Below are 10,513 nucleotides of genomic sequence, written 5' to 3'. Positions count from 1 at the left end.
ATTTTGTAGTGATTTTCAATTTCACGGTCATTTAGCTCTCTAAACAATTAGGTAAATGACCGAAAAACAACAAATGATGTCAGAACATGTTGGAAATTGATGACATCGCTTTGAATGCTGCATACTGAACACAAAAGAAGTCCGGAGTTCAAATAAGTTTAAAAAACATTGAAGTGCCCGTGTAACAGATGAGTTCTCGTCCGAAACCCTGATACTCCGAAAGAGTTTGTCCAGTTTGTACATGAAGTGCGTCCAATTTTTGCCGTGACCCTCTCTACTCTTTCGCACATGCTATGCGGGTGAAATGATGATACCATGCCAATTTTCAATATTTTCAGAATTCATTTTGTAGAGATTTTCAATTTCACGGTCATTTAGCTCTTTAAACAATTAGGTAAATGACCGAAAAAGAACAAATAATGGCAGAACATGTTGGAAATTGATGACGTCGCTTTGAATGCTGCATACTGAATACAAAAGAAGTCCGGAGTTCAAATAAGTTATTAAAACTAAAAAAGAGGTGCAATGCTGGTTAATTTGCTTCAAGCCTTTTGGAATAGTGTAGACTGCACTGCACATAGCTCAGTGCAATCTATGCTATTCCGAAAGGCTTGAAGCTAATCAACGTGCAGGTGAGCATTGCGCCTCTTCGTCATTGTCTCTGCACTCACGGCTTACAAACCGCTCATACCGCCTCTCTCTTGGCGAGGTGGGGACTAAAAATCAGCTTACTAAGAAACTCTAGTACCGGTTCATGCCATGAACCGGTACTAAAGGTCTTCGTGGGGGCCCCAGCCTGACCACAGCCGCACTGGCCTCATTAGTACCGGTTCGTGGCATGAACCGATACTAAAGGTTGCCCACGAACCGGTACTAATGATGCCCGCCCGCCTAGCCGTTGGAACCGGCACTAATGATCACATTAGTGCCGGCTCAAATTCAAACCGGCACTAATGTGCTTCACATTTGACCCTTTTTCTACTAGTGAAAGGATATCTGGTACTCCCTCCGATCCGTATTACTTGTCGCGGGTTTAGTACAACTTAAGGGAGTAATTAAGTTTGTAGTTACTTAGACCTTTAGACGTCAGCATTGCTACATTTATATATGTGTCGGGTCTAAAGTCTATTCACTGAGCTACCGAGGTGCAAATTTCCCTACACGTTGATGCATAATACGAGTTCTAGGACGACACCAACTGTTGTCCTACATTTCTTATGCATATTTGTTTGGCAGGTTCATTAAAGATGAGCTAGAGATGATGCAGGCATTTCTGCTGACTGCTGAAGCGATTAAGATGAAAGACATTCTGCTGAAGGTGTGGGCGAAGCAGGTCAGAGACTTATCATACAATATTGAAGATTGCCTTAGTGAATTCATGGTGCATGTGAGAAGCCAAAGCTTGTCGCGGAGGCTGATGAAGCTCAAAGACCGCCATCAGATCGCCATGCAGATCCGTGACCTCAAACTCAGAGTTAAATTAGTAAGCATTAGGAATACACGCTACGACTTGATCAAGACGGAGGCCTCCAACAACATTGGGGAGGTGGATTCCTATAGCGAAGATGTCCGCAATCACGCGGCTAGCAACATTGATGAAGCAAAACTTGTGGGCTTTTCCAAGCCTAAGGAGGAGTTGATAAACCTGATGGATGTCAACACTGAAGATGATTTTCCTAAGGTGATATGTGTTGTCGGCATGGGTGGTTTAGGAAAGATTACTATTGCAAGGAAGACATATGAAAGTAAGGAAGATATTGTGCAGAAATTTTCTTGTGTTGCTTGGGTCACAGTATCACATTCGATTTTCAAGGTAGAGATGCTCAAGGGTATGATCGGGCAGCTTTTGGGACATGAGTCACTGAAGAAATGCTTGGAAGAACTTAAAGGCAAGGCAGTGCAAGTGGATGACCTCTCCAAGTACCTCATGGAAGAGCTCAAGGATAAAAGGTATTTTATTGTTTTTGATGACTTGTGGACCATAGATATGTGGAGGTGGATCAAAGAATTAGCTTTTCCTAGCAGTAACAAGAAAGGTAGTCGGATAGTAATAACAACATGAGATATGGGCTTAGCTAAGGAGTGTTCTCTTGACTCACATATCTACCAACTCAAACCACTACAATCAGTTGATGCTGCAAATTTGTTACTAAGAAAGTGTAGGAAAAGGCAGGAGGACATGGAGAAAGATGAGGACTTGAAGAACATAGTTGAAAAATTAGTTAAAAAATGTGGTGGTTTACCATTAGCTATACTCATGGTAGGTGGCGTCCTTGCCACAAAAAAGGTAGCTGAGTGGACACAATTTTATAATCATCTCCCTTCAGAGCTTGAGACTAATCCAAGCCTTGAAGCAATGAGGAGGATGGTTACTCTGAGCTACAACTACCTACCATCTCATTTAAAGTCATGCTTTTTGTACCTAAGCATCTTTCCCGAGGATTTTGAAATTAAGAGGAGGTCTCTAGTAGATAGATGGATAGCTGAGGGGTTCATCATCGCTAGGGGCAGGGTAAACATTGAGGATATTGGAAAATTTTATTTCATTGAGCTAATCAACTGAAGCATGATTATACCATCAAGAGTGAATGTGGAAGGAACAGTTAAGAGCTGTCGAGTCCATGATGTCATGCGTGATGTCATGATCTCAATTGCTAGAGATGAAAATTTTGTGTACTTGTCCACCAACGATAATGTAAATAGTGTAGCAGAGGAGAACTTTCGTCATGTATCATACCATGGTAGAAAGTGCCTCAAGGAATGCATAGATTGGAGGCATGTCCGGTCATTAAGCATGTTTGGTGAGAAACCCATAGTGCCACCTGCTCCCCTGTTTCCACCTAGCATGAGAATGCTTAGAGCCCTGGATGTACATAGTGCACATTTTGGAATCACACAAAAAGATATCAAGGACATAGGAGTGTTACGCCACTTGAAGTATTTGAATATTGGGAGTGTTAATGCACATCCATATATTTATAGAATTCCAAGATCTATAGGAATATTAGAAGGCTTGCAGACTTTGGAGATAAGAATGACAGATGTATCAGCGATACCAAATGAGATTTGTAACCTTGTGAGTCTCCGTAGCATCCGGTGTAGAAAAACATATTGGTTGTATTATATTGGTGAGCCCTCTATGGGATGTTTGATGGACATGATGTATCATCAGATGATTACTTGTAATTCTCATGAAAAAGCATTGAAGCCACACATGCCTTGCTTTAGGCATTGGTCAATATACAAAGGTGTAAGTGTGCCGAGAGGGATTAGCAAGTTACAAGAGTTACAAACACTAGAGGTTGTGGACATCAAACGGAGTGATGCCAATGCAATTAAAGAGCTAGGTGAGCTTGTGCAGCTAAAAAAACTTGGGGTGGTAACGAAAGAGGCTACCGAGCAAAAATGCAAGTTACTTTGTGCAGCTATCGAGAAGTTCACTTCCCTATGCTCTCTTAAGGTGAATGCGAGCCAAAATGGCTCTCTCGAGTGGCTGCATTCTGTTTCTTCTCCTCCCCTATCCATGAGGAGCCTCAAGCTGGTTGGACGTCTTGAAGAAATGCCAGACTGGATTGGAAGTTTGATACATTTAGTGAAGATTTATCTAGGGCATAGCGAGCTGAAAGGTGATAAAACCATGGAACTATTAGGCACACTGCCCAACCTTATGCTCCTTCGTCTTCGTCAGAATGCTTATGTTGGGAAGAGTCTAGTCTTTGGAGCAAGAGCATTCCCAAATCTCAGGGAACTAGATATTTTTTACCCGGATCGAGTGAGAGAGGTGATATTCGAAGAGGACACCTCGCACCAGCTGGAAAAGATACAATTCCGCGGCGGCGGCGGCGGCTGTGTGGAATTTATTGGCATCAAACATCTCCCAAGGGTCAAGGAGATTTCACTTGGTTTGGGGGCTAGAGTGGCGAAGCTTGGTGTGCTGCAAGGGGAAGTGGAGGCACACCCCAACCATCCCCTGCTGCGACTAACAGAGGTCTGGAGAATGCATAACATAGACCCCTCTGTATATGAAGCGCGGGAGGAAGGATTGGCTAATTTTCGAAGGCAGCAACAGCAGGAGAGATCCGCTCATAATCGCAAGTGGTGGCCATGGCGACGACGGGCGCAATCAGGTCAGCTAATTAACTTGCATTCCGTTCAGCTAGTAGTACTAGCATATAAGTAGCTATCAACCGATTGAGATGATAATTGGTACTACTATACATATACACTCACAAGTTACAATTCATGTCTATGTAGTTTTTATTTTCCACCACATCCAAGGCTCCAATGTAGAAGATGATGGAGATGATTTCTTCTCTTGCACTTCTCATGACGAAGATGCTTGCTGAAGATACAACTCATGGTGCGCTGCCTTATATATGCCTTATATATTGGTTCAGAAACTACTCCTATTGTTGAAGGCAACTGGCAAGGATCAAATGGGGCGAAGGTAAATCTTAACCCTTCCTTATTCAACATATATGCCATGGAGAAAATTGTGTGGACTGGATACTCGAAGCGCTTTTCAATGCATTTGCTGATGAAATAAACTCCTCTGCTCTGTTGTATGCCGTGTACTCAGCTTGGGGAAAATGCCATGGACTACCCCACACAAGATGCTACTACGTACTACAAAGCTGCATATGATGTTATGCTGCACTTGGACATCACGTTCAACTTCCTTACAAGTTTCGGGTTGATTATCTCCTCTCCGACGTTATACAGGTACCACTCAAATCTTGTTTTACTTGGGGGATGATTGGTACCTTAGATTCCAGTTCAATGTTGTGTTGCTACTTGTTAGGTGCATTCCTATTTATGTTGTGCATATAGAAGTTATATTGTTTTCTGTAATTTGAATTTTCCATACTTAGCAGGAAGAAATTTGTGTTTTCATAATAATGTGTTAAATCTTTGTACATATTTATTCCACAGGGGAGAAGATGTGGAGATCCAATACACTGTACTATACAAGATGCTACTGCTAAGCTGCATATATTGTTATTCTGCAATTGGTCATCAGGTTGAACCTTGCAAGTTTGCTGCTAGTTACCTCCTGATGTTTTTACGGTCCAAATGGAAGAGGAGTGACACATATCTTGTGGGTATAGGTGGAACAGAGGCGAGCAAGATCTCTGATCGAAGAGTGAAGTGCATCATAGGTCCTCGAACTATTTCAGAGGTGTCACATAGGTCCTCGAACTATGAAAGTCGTCATCTAGGTCCTCAAGGTGCAATATGTGTGCCATTCTGGTCCTCAAACTATTTCGAAGGTGTCACGTAGGTCCTTAAACTATTTCAGAGGTGTCACATATATACACACTTATTACACTTCAAGGATTTCTGAGGACCTATATGGCACTTTTCATAGTTTAAGGACCTATGTGACACCTTAAAAATAGTTCAAGGACTTAGGATGCACTTCACTCCTGATCGAAAGTACAAGTGGCAACTACTGGCCCAAATAATTGTAAATTGTTTGGAAAAAAATCATGGAACGGATGATCAATCTGATGAGAAGACCTGCAATTGTGAATACAGAGTACTTGCTTCCTTTACTAGCTAGAGTATTTAAGTACCCGCAACCTGTATCGGTGATACACCATCGTGCAACCTAAAGCTATTGTACTGCTGATTGGGGTGTCAATTATTTGCTGTACAGCATCGTTAGTGTGTCGTGAGAACACCAAATAGAGTAGCACACATGAGTAATACTGATGGACTCGCGCCGGCAATGCCACACTCACATATTCAACGGCGTCGCTGAAAGCGATCAGATGCGTGATGGTGATGTCGTTCCCGGCGCCGGTGGCGGCAGCGGAGCGGCCACCCCTGCCCTCGATGCCTAGGCGAAGCTGCCCGGAACAAAGCAAAGCGCACGTTCACTTAGACCAAGAACTTAGACACCCTCGTAGAATACACTCAATCGACTGCTGCACTCGTTAACTCGAAACCCTCGATCGCAAGGGAGTCTACTGGTGTGACAAGGTCACACTCCCTGGCAGCCCCGTTACTCCACTGCCCCCGCCGGCCGCCGCGTTTGCCGACCACACCGCCAAACCTCAACTGCCCGTCCGGGACACTTTTGTGTTTTGATGGATATCGACTGGAAATCTAAACCCCCCATGGTAACGACGCACACGCTAGAGCAGATTGAGTCGCTACCGGTCCATGCACCAATTGTTCTCAACTCCAAATTCTGCATACGGTCCACCTGCACGATGTCCATTTAAATACGCATTGGGTTGGCTGCAGCGAGATGATTTTCGCAGACCTAGTAAAGAGCACTTGGGAAAGGCCAGCCGTTGGTCAAACACCAATCTGCTTGTGTTTTGATTTAAAATAGTAGCAAGAACAAGGAAAAGAACAAATGCCGCCCACTTTACTCAATTCAATTAACGGGGATGTAGCCTTCACTGATCTTTGTTGGAATTCGCCCACAGAATCGATCACATCAAATCACGAGAACACGCACACGATAAAACTTTTGCCAAAGGCACGTGTCGTGCCTCTCTTTTTTCTCTTTTTATTTTCTTCTTTTCTTCTCTGCGATGTTACAAAACCCACGTAGCCTCCTGTGTATATATACACACCAACGCAGCCGACCCAGCTAACCTAAACCTATTCGTACAATGACTCAAGAGTTGTAACCGGACTCTACAAATCCTAAACGACCTAGCACTACTACCTGGTCAAACTAACACGGACACAACACGCCTAGGCAGCCAAGTAAACTCCTAGCCGGACTTTTACTATTTGCTCCACACGTGCACATCCATGACTCATGTTTACAAACTCAAGATTACTTCTAACAATCTTGGTTTGGTAAGACGAGCATGGCAGCACCACCTTTCTCACCATGGCAGCAGCACCACTATGAGCCACCCGTTTGTGGATTCTCGGCGCGTCAAATGCATCGATTCCGCGTGGATTATGGCAGCACCTTGCTTGCTATTATAAGCAAAGCTGCAAGCTGTGTTGGAATAACCACGACGATGTGTGCGTGGCACTGTGTCCGGTTCGTACACAGAAACAGTCACCGGATAGGATTAGAAGTAGAGACCGAGTAGGTTAGCTTCTAGGCTATCTGAAGCATATTTATATGCGTGTACCCCTACTCCTTCTGTATCGTACCGTGGAAAGCAATAAAGAAAAGTAACAGGCACGATACGTGCCTGAGGCAATACACCGAGTGTGTGTTTCGCGTGTTGTGTGTTGCTTCCGGCTAGAATCAATCAAGTCGATTGAAGGCTAGCTTTGTACGCGCTCATCGTGAAGTCTACGGTGCTAATCGATCAGGGTAGATCGAGCTAGCTTGGGGCAGCAATCCAAGACTATCAGCGTTGCTTCGGTTCGTTCCTTGTTGGTTGTATCGCCGTCGCCAAAAAGTACTCGGCGTCGGGTCTGGGCCAACAAGCTGACCTTCTCTTGTGTAGCTGCATAGCATGTAAGAGGTTTCAGGCAATGCAGGCTCCGTCGAGCATCTAGCTCGGCATCCATGTAGGCAGGGCCGTACCCGAGAAAACAGAGGCCCGGTGCGAAATTCAAATATGGGCCCTTGATATTTTACTTTTCCCTATTTTTTTATATACTGCCCTAGTCATACTTGCTAGTTCTAGAAAACATCATAGAAACTAAAAGTAAGAGACAAATATCAAGAATTTAAAACTGAACATGGAGATAAAAAGGAATGATGCAACCTTCAGTTATATGGATAGAAAGAAATGAAGCAATCTTTGACTGATTTGAGAGGCAAGATCATGTGGCAGCCCTGGTTTGGTGACCGAGAACTCAAAAACATCCTAATGCAGTTTCTTGGTCTAACTGCTCTTGTTGATGAACCATCGTTTGGCAACCAAGAACTCAAAACAACCAAATGCAATCCAGTCTTGTTTTCTTTGGCGGGAGAGTTTCCAATTGATGCTGATGGGTCACAGAGCGAGTCAAAGAGGACAAGAGAAATCCGAACTTGCATGCTTGCCGATTGAAGTTTTGAGAAGAACACCAGATAAATAGATGGGGGACTAGGAGTAGAGCGTTACATATTCCAGCGGACTCTTTTGGGGAAATCGCCAAGAGTTAATAGACACGGATTGGAAAATGGAGTAGTGAAGATCATTGATGATTTAAGATTTTAATTATGAATTGTGCCCGATGTTTGAGGAAGACGAAGAGTAAGAAAGAGCACCGTGCGTCAGGAGAGGATGTAGTAGTTTGAGAGAATACTAGTTGGCTGAGTTGATTAATTGCTTGGAGACTAGTATACTTCCTGCTAATTAGCAATACTCTGACTGATTTGGGGCCCCGGCCGGTTTGGGGGCCCTGTGCAGGCGCACACCCTGCACAGGTGCCCGGTACGGGCCTGCATGTAGGAGTAGTCACTCTCCCACTCGCCGGGACGGAAGCTTAGCAACGGACCGGATGCATGTTTTCTCCGGTTTTGTACTCCTGAGAGTATGTACTCCCATTCTCAATATACCTCATATATGCATTAATTATTTCTTTATTATTTTCAATATACTTCATTAAATATTTTAAGATACCTTAATACGAGTTTTGTTGAAAAAATATCATCTGTGATGTATTTTTTGTAATATACCTTTTTCACGTACAAACACACATCAGTATATACGTAAACATTTAAAAACATGTAGACTCACATAAATTTTTTCATGAAACTCATTTTGGGGTATCTAATAATTACTAATGAAGTATATTACAAATAATAAAGTGGTATAAAAGATTCATCTATGTGGTATATGAGAAGCGGGAGTACGTACTCCCAGAAGTACACACACACACACACACACACACACACACACACACACACATATATATATATATATAAGAGCAAGAAGCTCAGCGACCAACCGGAACGAGAAGAATGGGTTACGGCTTCGTCAGTGGCCCTCTAGGTGACATGGTCGGTGGCACGGCAACTACTGTGGTGTTAAACCTTCCAAAGATCATCAGGTACATCCGGTAAATCATTTCTCTCGCACTCTTTTTTTTTGAACCTTTAATCACGCATAGATATGACGGGGTCATTGTGCCGTTGTGTGGGAAAGGAGAAGCCGCGCAAAACAACACGACCACGGAGTACCGTTGCGAGTTCCGTGAGTGGCTTGTCGCCCTTGGTACCTTCAGCCTGGGGTTAGGAAATACTATGTATGGCTGTTCCCAGATCTCCGGCGTATCGCCCACTTTCCTCCTATTTTTGAATCAAAACGACAATTGTCTCCTTATATGTGATTGGATGCGTACATGATCACCCATCCATATGACTAAACTACACCTCCAAATGTTCTCGATCAACCCTTCACCTTCTCTTCCACCCTCCTCAATGTTCTCTCCCCGGTCCGACCCTAGCACTATGTAGGTCCCAGTTTAAATGAGATATAAGAGGGTATCATAAGCACTTTCCGTTGGTATATCATAAAATTACTATAAGGCCGTAAAAATGAAAAATGTAATAGGATTAGCAAATAATGTCTTACAACACCATCTATGTTTGATTACATGATGCAAATAATGGCTATAAGACACATCTACTCAATCATAAATAACTATTTGAATAAATACAATGTGATGAAGTGCGCCGGGGTATGGGGGACATATGCCCCCTCTCCACCCCATAATAGTGTTGATATTATGTTGTGCAAATCAAATTTTCAACTCCCTTCGCGAATGCCGCTATAGTCTGCCGCCTCCAGCGATGGCTGCCGGCTGCGCATAGCCCGCCCCTCCTGTGGCGACCTTTGCTCCTCCGCCAGCTTTCCGGCTGCCATCTCCAGCGGCCGGAAAGTTCGTTCCTCCGGCAGCGTTCTAGCCGACGCCTGTCCTCTGGCAGCGTTTTGGCCGATGCAGGAGATTACACAACATCCAAATAAAGGATGAATGTTTTGGGAGTACAAAGGTCAATCACGTCCTCAACATGAACAATCGAAAAGAGCAAAACTGATTGCCACTCTATTGGAAAAAATTTCTATCAACGGACACAACTCTATATTATCAACACATATGCACTTCACTTGACAGTGAAAATACCATTATAAACTTTAATATCACCAACAAACGCTACAGCCCATAGGAGCTAATTTCAGTTACCTACGACTGCATATATTTCTATTTTTACCAGTCATGACATTTTTACTTATATTATTGGTAGTTGTGTACTGGAGCTTGATAATTCAACTTCTTCTAATAGTGGATAGTGCATCTAAATGATGCAAAGGCCAGGTGTAATCCTCCTTGTAGAAAAATAAAATAAAATAAAAAACACATGTAAACAACATGATAGGAAAGGGCCGGGCGATGTTGGACATTGTTGTCACCGACTTACTCCCATGCAAGCGAAGCGAATGGAATCAAATCATATCGTGTCTATATGAGCATACAATGCAACTGCAAAGTCGTACTATAATTTCACTCGCATGAAGTAACCATCAAGAACTGATTGAGCTTAAATTAATTATGTGACTGAATGATAAAGTTCAGGTGTATCTCATGTGAGGAT

General features: G+C 43.3%; 1 pseudogene; it reads left to right on the top strand.

The window, feature by feature from the left end:
- LOC119327701 overlaps window positions 1-5,607 on the top strand; it is an 11,349-nt pseudogene extending 5,742 nt beyond the window's left edge.
- The last annotated feature ends 4,906 nt before the right edge of the window (window positions 5,608-10,513 follow it).

The sequence above is a fragment of the Triticum dicoccoides genome, chromosome 7A, assembly GCF_002162155.2.
Source record: "Triticum dicoccoides isolate Atlit2015 ecotype Zavitan chromosome 7A, WEW_v2.0, whole genome shotgun sequence".
Classification (NCBI taxonomy): domain Eukaryota; kingdom Viridiplantae; phylum Streptophyta; class Magnoliopsida; order Poales; family Poaceae; genus Triticum; species Triticum dicoccoides.
Note: the sequence above shows the minus strand (reverse complement) of the source record. Positions and strands in the feature narration are given on the sequence as shown.